At 35.1% G+C, this 19,117-nt stretch overlaps 1 long non-coding RNA gene across 1 annotated transcript; it reads left to right on the top strand.

Annotated features, from left to right (window-relative positions):
• Nucleotides 1-4,658: 4,658 nt before the first annotated feature.
• On the top strand, nucleotides 4,659-13,648 carry LOC140003059 (uncharacterized). Its single transcript, XR_011811008.1, has 4 exons — nucleotides 4,659-4,773; nucleotides 6,019-6,177; nucleotides 10,194-10,354; nucleotides 12,243-13,648. It is a non-coding gene; the product is annotated as an uncharacterized lncRNA (long non-coding RNA).
• The last annotated feature ends 5,469 nt before the right edge of the window (nucleotides 13,649-19,117 follow it).

Raw genomic sequence — 19,117 nt, 5'->3', positions numbered from 1 at the left:
ATACATATATGTGTATATATATATATGTATACTATACATATAGTATACTCGATGTGTATACTCGATATACATATACTCGATGATCTTGAGGTCTCTTCCAACCTAGATGATTCTGTGATTCTTTATTGCAGTATTAACTCTTCAGCTGAATGCTTTTCTTTGACACTTTCTTTGCAGAAAGCAAATTATCTCAATGGACAGAATTGCGCTACTTCCTCATAAGGTCATACACATTCAGATAGATGGTTTTAAGACATTATTTTGATTATATTTCAGAGATATAAAATCAATTTTCTATGAAGATGAGTGTATAATTAATGAATTATGTAAAAAGATAGTGGTTAATGTGTGCATAAATGGCAACACAGCAAGAGAAACTGACTTCACGCCTACCCCTTCACCTACTCATTTTAACCATTTTTGTTGTAACTATCCATGCCATTTCTTGATCTGTTTCCATATAATTATATTGAAATTATCTTTCAAATTATTCAGGCTTCTTTTCCAGAAGTCTCCGCTGTTCAGTCTTTTATGAAGCCAGTTTCTCTTCAGTCCCTGGTCATCTATTGAAGGACTTGTCCAGAACTTTTCCACGCTTAGCCAATACAGATTTTTTTTTTAGAGTTATGAATTGCTAAGCTAATCAGTGACTTTAACAGAAAGTCTGAGTTTGACAAGGAGTGTTGTTGGCTTTAGTCATGTTTATCTCTGCATCATCCTCAGAACTCATACTAGAAAATAGTACATAGTTACATAGTAGATATTCTAAAATACATTTCTGCTTTTTATTTCTATTGTCTTCTCTATTTTTAGATATTTCTATTTCTATAGGTCTTTTTACTGAAGTGTTATTTTATATTCAACATTGGCTTTGTCCCATTTTATGTGTACCCCATTTGTTTCTGTGTTCTCCTTCCAAAAGGAATCCATATTTCCTTCTGCCTTCTAAGTTATTGTTTCACAAGTAATAAATAGTATTCCTAAGAACATGTGTTTCCTTGCATCTCTGTGTTTAATTTATTCTTATTAGCCGATTCCTCTGTCTATTCATAAAGCTTTATCATTTTTTTTTTCCTGAAATCTCTTAGTCTCCTATAACATTTATTAGCATAAGTAGCAGCATCTGTTCTCTGTTATTAAGGTAGCTTTGGTTCAGGTATTGATACTGTGACCTGCAGTGTTCTGTAGGGCTTTATGCTTGTTTTCAGTCTGTATTGGAGTACTGAGCTTAGTAGTTCGTGAATACCTTACCCCTTAGATATCTCAGTGAATCATGGCTAATCAAACAGATTAAATCATAAAATAATTCAACAGCATGCTCTTCTTGTTTTTATATATATCGCTTTCTTCAATAGCCTCGGTGTCATTCGTCCATTTGGAAATGAAGAGCTGTATTTGTGCTATGTATGCTCAGAAAAATTAAAGCAGAACAAAGCTCTCCTAATGGGATATGTATACTTCTGAAGTTTTGAGTTACATTGTGACAAAGGAGTGCTTATTCCCTTAATAAATATTATCCCATGCAGAGAGGTTTCCTCTTTGAACTTGTGTGAATTGACTAAAGCTTTGTTACAGGTCTCTCTGGAGAACTGCCATTCAGGTTGCTGACAGAACCCTATTCTACTCTCTCTTTCTCCTCTCTGGCTTATTCATGAATAATACAGTGGTGTCCTGTGTAAGATAATTTATTTTCTCTTGAGAGGCTTCATTGTAGACTAATGATTCACATTATCCATAGGCCCCAGATTATCAATCGCAGTACAAACGTCTGTGCTTGAGGAAAGTTATTACCAGCTAAACGGATGAACTTTATGATCTAGAAGTACCAAATTATTAGGGTGCCCTTATTTGTGACTGGCCCTGAGTTCTGCATAGAAGCTTCAATGTCAGTTACATGCGTGTCAAGCTACAATGAATCACAATTCAAGAAAGAAATGCTTAAACCTAGGTACAACTGTAATGATAGTTTAACTGTTGCTAATATAGCTGCATTTCTGATATTGTGCAGATTGATACTAGCTCATTTTTGCAGTCACCATATTTTGGTTGTCATTCCACGTCCACAGAGACTGTTTCTGGAATCATTTACTTCATTTGAATAAAACTTGTATCTAGAGATACAAGCACCAGTGTAATGACTTTCATGCTTCCCTCATCCTAGTGAACTCTTAGGACTGTCCTATCCCTTTCCCACCGTGTTCTCTACTGCTGAGTTGCTGTACACTTACTCTGTATGGCTATGTCCAGTCCCTTTCCACTTGCTTATTCTGTTTCCTTATCCCCACAGACAGGTGTGTAAGGACAGAAACTCTCGTCTCTCAAGAGCAACAGTGTGGAGGAAGATGGCACACCAGCTCTAAGTTCAGGTACAAGGTCCCTGATTTGACAATCCTACCACTTGTGACAAACTAGAAATACTGGACATCTGCTTCTCATAAGTTTAAATGAAAATTTCCACAAATAAGTCATACTAGATCAACAAAAACTAGCCTGATTGGGTTGTTTCAACATTTCACTATACAGTGGAATTCATCCAGCGTTTAACTCACAGAGCTGGTAATTTTGTATATTTCCCAGGATTTCTCATTAGGAAACCTTATTTTAGCACATTTCTAATTTTGCTAGATTTAATGTTGTTTGTTTTTCTTAGAGAGGGATTCCATGAGCTTTTTGGATCTTGTTTTTATTGCTAAAATTTATGAAAATGCATCAGTTTCTAACTAGTTAAGGAAATAAAGGAAAAGGTTTTTCTTCAAAGGTAAATATTTCTATTGACCCTCCCTGGAAAAACCTTGGTGCCACTGTATTTGGAAGAGGGGTTGAAAATGTGGCAGGAAGCATGCCTTGAGTTTCTTTTCCAGTCCAAAGAAATGTAACATATGCATTTGTAAAATATGCAAGTTATGCATTCTCAGATGTTTTTCAGTTTTATTCTTTAAATATCACTTCTGCACTAGACAGTCTTCTGTCCAACCCTAAGTGGTTTTATTACTTTTGTTTACCAGTCTGCAGTAACTGCAGAGTATGATTGATACTGAAATAGGGACACTGGCTTTCCCGTGCATTCGGTTATTTCAGTTAGTCCAGTGAATGTTCTTTGTAAATCTGGTTTTCATCTGTGTTGATGAAAGTATGAGGTACCAATCCATAGTCATAGAAAACTGCAGTAGATAACTGTGCTATGGATCTAAAGGTTTCATCTCTTATTACATATATCGGTCACTTAGATCATGCCACATAATGGATTTAAAAAAAAAAAAAATTCCTAAAAGTTTGAAAGTGATTTTGCATACAAATATCTTGGATGTGATATATTCTGGTGTTATCTCGGGCATTATATAATCCTGTAAACACCTCAGTTCCCAAGTACTATTCTCCTTTAAAACAATATGTCAGTTTCTTATAATGTGCTTTAACTTGTTATTCTGTACAGTATACTTTTTGTCGCAGTGTTATCAAGTTTCTCTTTTGAGAGAAGTGGAGAAAAACAAAATAAAACTTCAGGGAGATGGGAGCCATCTGCCACTGTTCCAAAGAACACCAAGGGGATTTCATCACTTTTCTGTTTTTCAACCAATGGCAGATTGTGCTAAGTCAGGCACGTATTAATTTAAGAAATGCCAGTGTTACTGATTCATAAAGCTTTCTAAAAAATTGACTGGCCCATATTGCTTCAGAAAACATTTTCAGTGATCTATCTGAAGCAAACCATATGGACATTTCAGCTGATCAGATAGGAATCAAAAATAAACATTTGGGCAGCACACTATAAAAGCAGTTTGCCCAAATAAATACGGAGATAATTATTGACAATTACTAGAGCTGGTCAAGAACAGAATTTTATATTTTGGAAAAAACTTTTTTTCCTGCATTTATCGAAAATGGAAAAATTACAAAATGAAATAAAACCAGAATCAATCAAAATCTTTCATCTCAATACACAAAAACAGTTCTGGTTTGTTTTGAACTTTCTTGATTTTCCAATGATACAGTTTTGTTAATATTCATTATAATATTAACATATTTATATCTAATATATTCCTAAAGTATATATCCAACGTATTTATATTGGATATTAATTTTTCCATGTTGGAGAAGTTAGCTTAGGTGGCTTAGGGTTTCATCACAAGGATTTTGTGATGCCATGCTTCTTTCAAAATTACTTTTTTAGACTAGCTGTGGTCCGCCTAATGCATAAATAAATAAATAATTCTGCCTCTTAGACTTGATACCTTTGTGAAGGTGCCATTTATTCTCCACTTAATTATTTCCCTTTAAAAACTGAGAATCTTTCACAAATTTTCATGAATTAGAAGCATGAGGCTAATAGGGTTTTCTGTGTATCTGATGCAGTCCCCTCCTTCCATAGACATAGCATCATGTAATACTGTTATAAACTTTAAAGGGAGCAAAGCTTTTTCTCCTTGCTATTCCTATAGGAATGCACTTACAGAACTTGCGTGTTAAAACATCTCACAGTTTCCAGGCTAAATTTATTGATTGCCAATTAAGAACCATTTGCTATTATGCTCACATTTTCTTTTAGTTCACATAGCTATCTTACGTGTTGAGCCTTCCTGCAGACATCCAGGATTCTTCTGGCCTTTTTCTTGCTAGACTGAACAAGCTCTCTGTCCTCTGCTTATGATGCTTCATTTCGGATAATGCCAGCAGCCTTACGCTTCACTTATTTCACTATGAATTCAAATTGAACATGGATGAACATAATAGTGGTAGTACACTTATTCACTGCATATACTGAAGATGTTGCAGGTATGTTTGCTTTTACTGACAATAAAAGCTGCTCTGTATAATTAAGGTAGAAAACAGCTTTTCACTCTTCACTGGTTTTAATATTAGTTAGAGGACCTCTTGTTGGAATGTTTAACTATAGGCTTCTAAAGTTATGAGAGTTCCTTAAGACTGCTTTAAATAGTTGCTTAAAAATGTATCTAAAAACAAATGAAAGGTATGGCTGCATAGTAAAGATGCATGAGATTATGTTTCCTGTATTGAAATCCATTGTTTCAGTGGAAGATTCCTAAAAATTCTACTACAAGAATTGATGTTAGTGAACAAGCGTTGTTCGTCCAAATGAAAGCTCAGGTGGAAGTGAAAGCCAAGCAAAATCCTTTTCTTTTCGTGCATCATCACCATCCATAAATATTCCATAAGCTCAGTTAGAGCCTAAGCTACACCTGTAAAGTTCATTTTGCAGTGAGGTTGCAGAACTATAAATAAGGACAGGAATGATTCTGCAATTGGTAATCCAGGTCAGATTCTCAGTGGGTATAAATCATCAGACATTACCAACTTCAGTGGAGCTCTTCTTATTCTTAATACCTGCCATGCAGTTTATATGCCTGCCAATGTTTGGTGAGAGAAAAGAGAACATAGCTCACTTTCTCATAGGCTCTTCAAGGCTCATGCAATAAAATAATGTATTGTTTTGACATTAAAGTAAAGAGATGAGATTTGGAATACAAAGCAGAGATAAGAGCAGCTGAGTAGGAAGGTGACATTCCAACAAGATCATTTTTTCTGGTGGCTCTGTATTTGCAAATTTTGATATATTATGATCTAAAGTAGATGGCTAAAGTTATCAATGCAGGATAAATTCTGCACTGCCATTGTCAGAGCAGTTATTTATGTGCCAACAAGATGCTATAACATAGAATATCAATCACAGAGTAGAATAGCTGCCAATTCTAGTCTTCATTTTTCTGTATTTTATGGAACCACTAATTCTATTCTACTTCTAGCTGAATTTCTGTGTTACTGGATTAGCATAGCTGCAATCTTGTGCTTTGTGTATGCCATATATTTGAATGAGTATATGCTGCAAACATATTATTCCTATGAAAATAAGTTTGTGATTCTGTAGAACACATTCAAAGATGAGTTGTTGGATTATAACGCTTTGTAAAACTTGCAGTATAAAAGCATAGCCAGAGCTACTCTACGCTGATTTGATTCCATATGCTAGTTTCTCCTCAGTGAGCATATCTTCCTTCTTAGGTTTCCGTCCAGCTGACAGGGATGGAACTTCCAATGCTACTTCCTTTCTACTACCTCACTGTGAGACTGAATCCTTCGTTCCTGGGTGGCAGCAGGAACCTTCTGTAAAAAACAGAGGTTTTTGTTCTCCAGCAATGAAAAAAACTGTACATAAGCTAGGTATATAATTCCATTTTTATCCGGGCATCATAGTTTTAGCAAATCAGTCTTTGAAGTATCATCAGAAGGGAAAAAAATGTCAAAGTCCAGCTCTCATAATCATTTTTTCAGTTCTCAATTAAAATTAACATTTGCCTTTCCCTCGTGAAGCTCTTTTTTATTTATTCAAGTTATTCTTGGGAATTTGATATCATTGCTGATCTTACAAAAAAAAAAAAAAATCTTTGTAAAAAGTAATTGAATCTATTGTTTTTGTTTTAAGTATAGTTTTATTTTTACAGGATTCACAGTCTTCACAGTCTTAAGGTGCAAGTATATCTTTGCACTGAAAAAAAAAAAGCAGAGTGCATTTACTATACACTTTTAGGCAATATAAGACCAAAAGCATGTACCAGATATACTTTGAAATGAAAGCTTCTATGTGCACACACATCAGTTATATGGGATTCCAAGATCTGAACTTCATGTGGTCTTAATGCCCAACTATTCCTGAGCCTCAGCAATTATGACCAAACAATACATGACTATTCATGGAAAACAGGTTCTTACGTCTGTTAAAGGAATGTAAGGGCATGTGTAGAACTACCTCAGAATAGTAATTGAGATAATGACATATAAAAGTTTATCTTATTAAGGGCTACTGGAAGACTCTTCCAACCTAGAAATTCTGTGATTCTGTGATTCTGTGACTCAGGTGGGCTTCCACTTTAAATCAAATCCAAGGAAATGAGTTGATCACTTCCTGAAAAGGTTAATCACCCAAGTCATTTGTACTTCCTTCCCCTTGAGGGGGAAACACAAACATTAATAATTCCTTCTGTTAACTACTTGTTCAGTATCGTTTAAATCCTTTCAACTTGCTGTGCCTATGAAAAGTACTACATCAGCAACACTGGAGAGTAACTACAGTTTTTTTTTCCACAGTATCAGGTACAATATGGACTGCTGCACAGTAAGCTTCTGTAAGAACCATATGGCTGATTTAGAGGAGGTCATATAAATTCCTAATTAAACATACCAAAATTCAGTGAGAGACTAGGCTATGTTGCTCTTTGAAAGCACTATAAATCAGTGTACCCTTTTGTAGATTTTATTAAAGTCTAATAAATAAAAATAATCTGAAGCAAGTACGGTGCTAGAAGTGCTTCTTGCCAAAGTGAGAATAAACTATACAATTACCAAATCAGGGTAAGAATATTTTTGTATGTTAATATTGCATTATAAGCAGAGCATGATATTAGTCAAGGTGCCAGATGAATATAATCAATATTGAAACTTTTATGTAGAAGGGCAAGAATGTATTCCATTTACTTTTAAATGAAACTAAAGAATTTGATTAGAAGTCATGTTTCCAGATTATTACCTAATATCTCGAGGCTCAGACAAATGGTCACATTATCCACCTCAACGCTTAAACTGTAGAATCTGTCTAAAGTGTAAACTTTAGCTCTCAGAGAATTAGAAAGGAAATACACTTTAACTGTTAATATTACAAAACTAGAAGATGAGAAAGATGCAAAACAGTAAGTTTTAGGGGAATAATTAGTTACAAATATAGGTGAGGTAAAGGCAAATATGATACTTGATGATCCTTAAGGGTCCCTTCCAACTCAGGATATTCTATGATTCTATGATACAAGAGTGGATAGAGTTAAGGCATTTCAGGAATGTGGGTGCTTTTATTAAAGCTTAATGTTGGACATGAAGAGCTGGAGGATAAGATAAAACACAAAGTTCAACCTGCAAATGAGAAAATGTGATGTGTAACAGGGATTTATGGCAGAATAATTATCCTTGTACCTCACTTGAAAAATATTTAAAAGCTGGATGTTTCCTGGGTTTTTGACTTTTAGTCTTTCCATAGTAGCTGTTAAGCCTGGAGAACAACATCTTATTGAATTGCTGAGAAAACTTGTTTACTTAATTTTTATCATAGCTTTTAACAAACTTCCAAAAAATTGAATGGGAAACATGGCTTAGTATCCAGTCATGTGATTCAATCACACCAAAATAAAATTTATGCTGACATCATCATACAAAAAATTCACTTTAAGCTATATATATATATATATATATATATATATGTATTTTTTTTTTCGAAATGGCCACATGCCATGAAATTCTCACATAGTCAGAAATGAAAAAGCAGTTCCTACTTCTTAGTCTGAGTCAGAAGCCTAGGGTATCACCCTGCTTTTTTAATGCAGATGCAGGTGCCAACCTATGTGAAGTCTCAGTACAAAGCCAGCTGGCACCAGACACTTGTTGACCTGCAGACCTGAGCTGGGAACTACAGGAGTCAGATCCAGAAAAATCAAAGTATTCAGTTTTAAAAGAACTTTAATGAAAATGAATCACAAACCAAATGGTGCACTATAAATATTTCAAGAAAGAAATACATAAGTAGTAAAATTTTATGTTCCATTAGGAAAGAAAAGATACTTACTGCTGGAATCCTAATAAACCTTACAGTGTGAAGAAGTACTAAAACATGGAACAGCCTGTTGGGGCTAAATTATCTTTGTGCTTTAGATGTTAGATCAAGGGAATGCTTGTCTTTGTGTATCTATCTGTTTTGAAGATGGGTCCCTTTGCAAAAGTGTGAAAGTTCCTGTTATTTATTACATAGTAATAGAGTCATAAAATAGTTTGGGTTGGAAGGGACCTTTAAAGATTAGATTGGGTGTTGGACTATACAGTCACTGGCATAAAGGGTGTCCTTTTACAAATACATTAAGTGGATGCACTAAATTTACTATCTTGTTTCTAAGCAGAGGTGATCTTTGTGCTCTGCAAAAAGATCTATGTTTTTCCTGTTTCCTGCTAATTTTACAGTTGGAAAAGTCTTTTTGCTCTGTTTTTACAGCAAGTTGCATAGCACAGTTTTGGTCAGTGACCAGAGCTCCTAGTTGCTGCTGAAAGTCCGTATACTTAATCCTCTTCTTATAAGTTAGCTCCGTAATAAGTTGACAGTATTTTTTTTACTTTTTTTAGTAAATCAAACTGCATATTTATCACTAACAATGATAATAGTCATAATGAAATCTCAAAAATCTTTTCTCTGACCTCCTTGTTGGAGGTTTGAAAGTTGCAGAGTCCTACTAATAGGCAGATATAGTCAGAAATATATTATTGTCTCTAATTTTTGGCTAAAAAATATATATTTTGAAAATACAATGAACTTTTGCTAGAGAGGTGATTGTTAATATCAAGTGTTAAATTTTTAATTGCAATAATCAAATGCTTTGGCCTAGAAAAAAGTTTAACTCAGTAGTAAGAGCCCTTAAAATGTATTTATTTGAAACACATGGATTTTTTTTTTTTTGACAAAAGTACTTTTCAACAGAATTTCAGAATAAAAATGGAATTTTATCTAGTGATAGTGAATGAACAAGACTTTTAAGGTAATAGAGAACAGAAAAGCAATGTCTTTTCTGGTCATTTTCTTATTTTAAGAGAGTGATTTTAAAAAACTATGGGCTCTCAACAAAAACAAATTTTCGTTCTTAACAGGTAGCTGGAAGAATTAAAAGAAAGCATAGTAAATCTGACCATTTCCCTGTTAATTTTCTTCCATTTCAGAATCTGACTCTGTTCAATCACTGAAGTTTTTTTTAATTGAAGTTATTTGAAAGAAATGAAAAGAATTAGATATTGCAGATAGTGTTGCAGAAGTAGCACAAGATTTTTTGGGGGGACAGTGGCTGAAGAAAATAAACTGCGCACATAATTTTATATGTCCGTAGTGGTATTTGAACTTGGTATTTCAGATGCTGTGTAGATAAAACACTACATCACAGGTAGAACACAACGTTAATAGAAACAAGGTATTTTCTTAAATCTTCCTCCATAAGTGTCACCTGTGTTCTCTCTGCATGTGAACAGACAGAGGGAGAGGGAGACTGGGAGAAACTGGTCAACAAAATATCTTTCTGTTCCTGCCATTCTGTCCTGACCTGACTTACTGTTGCACTTGAACATCAAATAGTCATGTCTGTGTATCACATGCTCCTTAGAAATGATACTCTGAAAATAAAACTAGACTCTGGAGAAAGAAGAGAACAGAACTGGAGAAAACTGAGGAAAACAGAACTGATTTGGGAGGGAGGAATCTGTCAAACAATATGACATCCAAATAAAGAAGGAAATGTGCGAGTTACAAAATGGATGATGAGGGGTGAGTACAGATGTCCTGCAAGCACAACTTGTGGTAACGATGTAGCCTTTCTTTGTTAGCCTTCTTTGGTCATAATAATATATATATGTGTGTGTGTATATATATATATATATATATATGTATGTATAAAATCCTATTATAAAAGTTAAGGAATCAGAGAATGAAAGAGATGGGAAAGACCATGTGTTCATGTTGTGCACCTCCGTGCCTATAGAGTTACTCCCTGTTATGCACCTATCTGAATTCTTATCTAAACAATTGTGCAGTAGTCATCCATGTGTCCCATATTGCTTAGGAGGAAACCATTCTATTCTAGAGTGAAAATAATTCTGATTTTTCTTCATGGTCTCTGTTTTAATATATCACTTATCTCATTTCCATTGTCACAGTATGTACTTCCTCATATTCATGTGAATTATATTTTTCTCTTTGCTTCATGAATCATAGTTGTATGTGTGGATCATATTAGCCAGTGAGAGCCTGGTACTGAATGGACTGCATGAAACTAAGAGGCTTGTGATTAATTTAGAAATCAGAGTTCAAATTTTATTGGAATTCATCAGCTGTTTTCATTGCATGGGAAAGACAGCAAGGCAGATGGGTATCTGCATTGTTCTTTGTGTTCAGTTGTTTTATTGTAAGTTATTATATTACATAAACTAATTTAAAATTGATTTTGCTCTTTGTAGAGCTAAGTGGATAGTAACTCTGGTTTATTAGATAGGTACTTAACACAATTAATGCAACGTCAGTAATTCTACATGGCCATGATTAAATGTCTTAAAATTTTCATCTCAACCCCACTATAATTAGCAGTGGGTGCAAGGCTCTCTACTTACTTATTTTTTTGTGACAAAATACAGATTGTAGAAAATAGTTTAAGATTTCTGTCTTTGTAAACTGTAGCCTCAATTTCTAAAGTGTAAAATCTCTAAAAATGATACAAAGTGGGGTTCTTAGTCAAAGATCTAGGTGAATTGCTGATATGAAATGCATTCATAGCTCAAGTCTATCCCTTACCATGTGTCTAAAGGGGAAAAAAAATAATGTAACACAGGAAGGAAAGGCAGACATTTTTTAAATGACAGACTTTATTGTGAACCTGTAGAATAATTACTAAACTACTGTTTTTTTTTTGTTTGTTTTTTAAAAGACAATTACAAATTTGTTTCCTGTTAAAGAAGGATAATATATTTTTATTACTGCTGAACTGAGTACAGCTAAATGGGTTTTGCTGAATCAGTAAGATTCAATATTCTAACTGTTGTGTTCTAAAGTAGTCTCTTTGCTTATGGGAAAAGCAAATGATAATATCTTCTAAGATAAGAAAGTTCTCTTTTTGTAGTATGAAGTAAAATAGCATTTGGCTTTATGATATATCACAAGAATCTCCCTCTTGTGTTTTGGTATTTTTGAAGCATTTGGATTAAAGAAAGTACAATCAAGAAAAGAATGTTTAATCCAAAAGGAAAATGTGTTTTGCAGAGAAAGGTCAAATGAAATTCTTTATGAGTCACTTTTTTAATGCAGCAGAATGTCTGAGATTTAGAGGAAAATCTTTACACTTTCTTGAAGAGAGAGAAGCAAATTAAAACATTATTATAGTACTTGAAGCTTTATATTAGAAGAGGAGCCACTGTTTTCAGTGCCTTGTAAGGCATTACACAACAGTTCACAGTCTATGTAGCCGTAAGATATAATAGTGTGGAGAGGACTGGGCACACGCTGATTTTCCTGGTTTCACTTGATAAGGTAGTCCCCATTCAGTGGGTTATACTACTGCTTACATGGGAGTTAATGCATGGGAAGTGGGACAGAAGGAATGACTACCTTTAAAACTACCTTTATACCTAACTATAACTACCTTTTCTGCTCTTACTGCACGAAGCTTCTTCAGAGTGGAAGCACAGAGCGTAAGAGCAGCTGTATTTTGGACATACTGCAGTGATGGAAGATGAATTTTACCATGAGGTTTGTAGTATATTTGAGTGCTGACGATATCACTGAAACTGTTGTGTGCCATATTGTGCATGTCTGTGTGTGTAAAATTGTGATTAGGATCCACAGGCTCCTAAGCAACTCAAAGCAGTGTGGTTAGGAATATGATATGAATATTGGGTTTGGGCATTGGGGATAGGATTCATCTCACTCTGCACTAAGGGGATTCACCTTTCCTTAATTTTGATGCTTAAAATGTAGAAGTTCGTGTCTGACCAGTATGTCTAGGTTCCCATGTCAATAAAATGAATCAGTTTATTCAGTGGAACCAAGACAGTTACCAAGCTAATTAGAGGTACCTGCTTTTATTATTTGGGTTGACAATAACCTTCTAAATGCTGTTGACTGGAGCCTAGCTGTTGCCCAAATGTAGCTGGGTGAGCTGAAACATTCTTGGAATCCATATTATGAGCAGTGTGTCATCTTGTGCTACCTCTTCCCCATTTTCTTAAATACTTGAATAAACTGTCTGAGCTGCACATCATTGAAACAGGGATGCAGTAGTAAACTGTAGCCTTTGAATTCTACAATCAGCTTCTTCTGCGAGTCAGCCAAGAATATAAATTACATTGACAATGTCTTTTCTTAGCAAAAGACTACCGAAGTTCAGATCTGTGGTTTTTTTTGGCAAGAATTTCTTCTGAGTTACAAGGACATTTTGAGTAACAGGGAGATACCTGAGACTACCTATAGCCAGTTACTATGAAGAAAAAGGACTATAGAATATTTTCATTGGACAATTATAGCTTTTTAATTAAGGTGGTAAGGGATGTTGAGGAGAGGCAACTCCAACCCAACATTGCCTAGCAGAATAATTTTCAGGTCTGAAACAGCCTCAGAAGAGAGCTCCACACAGGTAATGCCTAGAAATATGAAACAGTCATGGAACTTTGCTGGTGTTTCAAGCATGTTTGAACAATAATGAACACAGCAGTCAAACACCAAACATTCACAGTTGGTGCCCTGTAGTAACCCATTTTATCCAAAGCAGAAGAATAGAATTCTACCACCTATTCTACCCTTTTTTTTGTTGAATACTTAAGAGTAGGAGTCAGAAAGTTGTATTTATGAAAGACATCTGTTCAAATAGCTTGTCACAATTTGCAAATTCGAGCAAAATACTATACTTACAACACATAATGTTTTCTTTGTAACAAGCAAACATTTAACATGCACTGAGATCAGAGCCTCAGACTAACTAATTCAGTTAACTAAATCATTCAGTTTTCACTCAAACTCAGCAACTACAGTCTGACTTCTTTGAAAACTCCCTAATTCATAGGATACCTACATGACCCTAACGTGCAAGTGTGTTCTGCTCTCTGGACTGTAGGTTTAGCTCCATCATTGCTACCCAATTTTCTAACAGAAATTAGAAATTTCAGAGAAAATGCAGAGAGATTAGTTGTTATAAGAGAAATAAGTTTATCAGGTGGAAGCTTTTTTACTGGAAGCTCCTTCACTGACCTACCAAGGATAAGTCTGCATCACAAAGCACATCTTCTGACAGTAACTTTATGCTCACAAATGATTTTGTTATACATAGTAGTTGGATGATGAAAAGGACACAGTGTGGTTCTAAGTATTTTATTATTTCGGATTCTTTCCTTATATGTACAGTCCCAACTATTATATTTGTCTTAGATGGAAAAACTAATTAATTTTAATTACTGGAAGGAGTAGAGATCAATATGCACCAGTTTATTCTTCTATTAAAGGATTACCCAACTGCTGTGCAAGTTATTTAGAGGCAGCGCTGTGAGAAGTCTGACCTGAATGAATTCACATAAGAACAGTATGAGGAATAAGTGAGAGAGAAGGTGACAGAGCTGAAAATAATCATGTTTACTGCAATGTGATGAGCAGCTTTAGACGAGTAAAATATTGTGTATTGAAAAGCAATAATAAAGGTAGAATGCTTAGGAGAATCGCAGAACCACAGAATGGCTGATGCTGAAAGGGACCTCTGGAGGTCCTCTGGTCAAAATCCCAGCTCAAGAAGGGACACCTACAGCAGGTTGCCCAGGCATGTGTCCAGGTAGTTTTTGAAGATGTCTGTGGGGGGAGATCTTAAAAACCTCTCCGGGCAACCTGTTCCGGTGTTCCATCAGCTTCACAGTAAATAAGTGCTTCCTGATGGTCGGATGGAACCTCTTGTGGTTCAGTTGGTGCCCATTGCCTCTTTTCCTGGCACTGGGCACCACTGAGAAGAGCCTGGCTCCATCCTCTTTGCACCCTGCCTTTAAGTATACCTTGATAAGATCCTCTATAACCATAATCTCCTCCAGGCTGAACACTCCCAGCTCTCTCAGCCACTCTTCATAGGAGAGGTGCTCTAGACCCTTGCTCACCTTGCTGATGAAACTGCTATGGCATTTGAAGCTGTGTATTTACTTAGTTGTTTTCTATTTTTTGCCTTTAGAAATATTTGCTGTCAGAATAAAAATACCACTCCCACCCTCCAAGATCTCTAGACAACTTTTGTATTATTTTATGAATTAGTCTCTGAACATCTAATTACCTATTTTCTACTTTATTTTTCTGTTGTGGAATGGAATACCGAATATGCTAAATCTTCACTTAAATGATTTTATTAGTATTATTTTTTTTTAATGTAGCTCACCATAAACCTCTGGAAAATACTCTTCAGTGTAGTGAACTGTGATTAAGAATGATTTGTCAGGAGACGTTTTGATTCAAGGCAGGAACTCCAGCAAGATCTTATTTTGAATGTGTTTTTAATGAAAAGTTTTTTTGTTTTTTTTTTTTAAACTATATCACAGGCTCTTAATGATCTGTTAAAGTAGAATAAATTATTTTTCAAGACATTTCAAAGAAGATATTAAGCTTCTTTGTTTATTCTAAAATAAAATAGTGAATTTACAGAAAAATGCAGAGCCAGAATTGGAAAATTCCAAAATTACAGATTTCACAGCAGTTTCGCCATATTGATCCCTACTGGACATTTTAGTGCTATGGTACAAGGGCAAATTAAATGTCTCCAGTACTTTCTTATTAGCCCATACCCTTACAGATAGTCCTACTATGATCAATTGCGTGTAAGAGTAAGTTGCCATTGCAAATGTTGCACAAAGGCTTAGCAGTGTCTCATTAAACAACATAAATGGCTTGGCAACTAATATCCCACTGACTTTTAGTGAGGCATAGGTGCCTGTTGCCTTTAAAAACCTAGGAAGATCCCAGACTAAATAGGTATCATAGATGAGCAGTTAGTCAATGGATTTAAATTGGTTTTGAGAAAAATTCCTAAATAACTTCATTCCCTGAATTAAAGCATGGTTAATGGCAGTATTTCACATTTACTTCCTTCTTTAAAGTAGTTCTTAGGCATATCAACGAGATCAACTTCTAATTGTTATGAAAAGAGTATTGAGGTCAGGCCATCATGGGTCAAATACCAGTAGGAGGTTCCTGGGAGATGGTTTTCTGCTTGTGCCTGATGAACTAATAGAGTAGTATCAGGTCTTTGCTGCAAAACATAGCCAGAAAAGATTACTTCTATTGAAGTTTCCACACCACCTCATCAACTTTCCCAGTGCAGCATGAAGGTAGCTTGCATACCTAATTTATGACTGTGGAAGTTGTTTTGATCAAAGCATTGAGTTTGTAGGTGTTTATGTCCTTCATTGGATGTAGAAATCTTGAGAATTGTTCTACTCATAAATACAATTTCATACACAATGTTGGAACTGAGTAACTGACAAACATTACTGTTAGCTTTTGTCGCCTGAATACCTTTGTGATACTCCATGCTTCACAGATTTAGCATTAATATTGGTTCCCTAATATCACTGAATTCAATGGGGCTGTGTGTTATGTAATATAATCCTTAGCGGGAAAAATATTGATATAATCTAACTCTCAGTGACAGAGCTAATGACCTTGGGAGGACCTTCACAATGACAGAATAAATCACAGTGCCTAAGTAGGGCATCAATAGCCTTCTCAAGTAGGAAACAGCATGGAAGGACCTGAGATAGCACCTACTCCACCCCACTGCCCTCAGGCAGTATCAGCTATAGTTAACAATTCCTGTGAGATGCATGCCTGACCTAACGATGGACAAGTTCAGTGACAGGAGTTCTGTTGATTAGTACTAGAATTGTAAAAATACACTGAGACCAAGCTGTCAGCCTCCACCTGAGATCAGTAGTAATGCACCCTTGATGGGATGGGAGTTTGATGTACTCTGTTTTGTCAGGTGTTTTTCTTTCTCCACTGGCTGACAGCCAGATACAATCTCTATATTCTTCTGTTAAGTCTACTGTCTTCACTGTTTGTCTGTCAGCTCCATACATTTTGCTAAAAGTGTCCCAGTGCAGCTGTTGTATGTTGTTTTGAAATCCAATATTGCTGGCACTGTTGGGATAGCCTTCTCTTGCACATGAACTATGGTGAAATTCAATTTTCTGCTGTTATTGGAGATGTATTGGGAAAAAGTAGATGGTAATGTGGGATACATTGACTCTCTATCAACTTCTTAGAGCACTGGCACTGCAATTCCATAACTTAAATCTTCCTTTTCTTAAACTTATGGTGAATGTACCAGAGGCCTAAAGGTTCACAGTTCTGTTTTGACGTGTATTCAGATGCTGTAAATACGTAGACCAAAAAATGAGCTTAGCGCTCTCTGTATTTAACATACATACATGACTTACACTCAGTGATCATGGCAGCTGGTTGAATTTTCAGTTTTCTAGTATAGGTTGGATATTGACTGGGAGGAGAATAAGAATGCTTAATTACTCTCTCTCTTTTTTTTTTTTTTTTTTTTTTTGGGGGGGGGACAAACAATGGAACATTCCTTTGATCATCACGTGTCTACTCTAAAGTTTCTACTGAGAGATCTTCATTGGTGGAAAAGCAATTTATGGGATCCAAAAAGGTCTGTTCTTCCCAGATCATTCTCATTTGTGATAATCTCCAGGTAAGTATTTATAACTGGCATATGGGGTGTCTGTTTTTGTACCAAATTGAACAAAGAGTGCTCAGCGTAATTATGAATTTCTGTTATGAACAGTATAATTATGTTATAAGTAGCCATGAATCTACGTGGACATGATCCTGACTGGGTTTAAATACAGTTACTATATGCTGTGAAACTATGACAGTAAAGAAAAAGGTGAGAAAAATAAGAGGATGTTAGAAGTTTGCAGCAGTTTCAGGCTGCCAATTTTGTGATTTGGCAGCAAATCATTTTAATCATAACTGCTTGCTTAAAAGTAAGAATGTAATTTCCTTTAAAATGTAGGGGAGGATGAAGGTGACTACAAATATTTCCTCACAACTGTGTGAGATTAAAAAAAATCCTATTTGTGAATTTTGGTACTCAAGTATTTTAAAATTTGCTGTGAAGCTAATACTTTGGTATTTAAAGATAACAGTGAACATTGCTGTCGTTACAGTCTTAAAAAAGGAGGTTTAGAAATGTATTGAGTTATTTCTTGCAAACTGGTTCTAGACTGTATCAGCACAGTTACCATTTTTACTTAAGCAGTTTCAAAGTAAAAACTACCATTGCAATGGCTGCAGAAATATGTGTTCACAAATACATTAATCCAGCATAGCTATGTGCACCACAGTGAGCAAAGATTCCTTGTTGTCTTGAAAATCAGTAGGCCTAGATAGCTCTTTTGGAAGAAACTAGGAATATGAGTGCTAAAGAGCTGAAAAACACACATAGTTAATTGATACCCCTTCACAGATTTTTGCAAAGACTTCAGGTACTCCTCCACCCTCCCCACCTCCCACTCCTCAAAAATAAAGCTTTTGTCCTCATGAAAATTTTCCTGTGAATTAAATGTGGTATTCTACACAGCTGAAACAATGAATTTGGGTAAGCACCAAATTCCACAATCAAATTGTATCACAAACATATTCTCATATAGGAGAAATGGGCATATTTATATCTGCTTAATTCCTGTATGTGCACGTTTGTGTAGTAGGGAAGGAGTAAGAAGATTTCCCAATCATATTAAATATTCGACTGTCTACTTAGAAATATTTGTTTTTGTTGCCTGTTAAATTCTTCTTCCTTGATGTAACGTATCAGTATTGACACCCAGTGGCTAGAGACTTACCTCATGTTAATTCACTAATATGGATTCAACTCACTTTCTGCATCTTAACATATTAAGACTCTGAATTTAAGTTAGTATCTGTATATTCATGCTCACACACATACAGGCATGCAGATCTAGGCAGAGAGAAGGAGATTATCCACTTCAGATAAGAGTATTAATGATTGGAGATATTTTCAGTAACACAAAATGGCATTTGGATGTCCATCTTCTTTTAACATTCAATAGGAATTAGCCCTTGGGCTGACATTAATGCTAGTCAAAATCTCTTATATACTGTCCTTGTCTGGTTGCAATAAGTAAAGAAACATTGTTCCTGCCAGTCAAACAAGACTATTTCTTCCTAGAACTAAAAACTCCATAAGAACTACAAGTTTCATGTTAAAAGAAAAAAAAAAACACAAACAAACAAACAAACAAAAACCAACTACACACAAATGCACCAAAAAAAAAGAAAAAAAAGAAAAAAAAGTATATTTATCCCGTTATTTTACACAATTCTCATGTTAGCATATATAGGGTTGGTGTTTAATATGATCAATGATCTCCTAATATTTTTATTCTCTAAACCAATATTATTGAATAAAAACTGTAGATAAATATGTTTGTAAGAACTGGGGCAATGCTTTAGAATACAGGAAGAATTTAAAGACCAAGGGCACAT

Source organism: Anas platyrhynchos, chromosome 8, assembly GCF_047663525.1.
Source record: "Anas platyrhynchos isolate ZD024472 breed Pekin duck chromosome 8, IASCAAS_PekinDuck_T2T, whole genome shotgun sequence".
NCBI classification, from domain to species: domain Eukaryota; kingdom Metazoa; phylum Chordata; class Aves; order Anseriformes; family Anatidae; genus Anas; species Anas platyrhynchos.
This window is presented reverse-complemented; position numbering and strand designations above follow the sequence as displayed.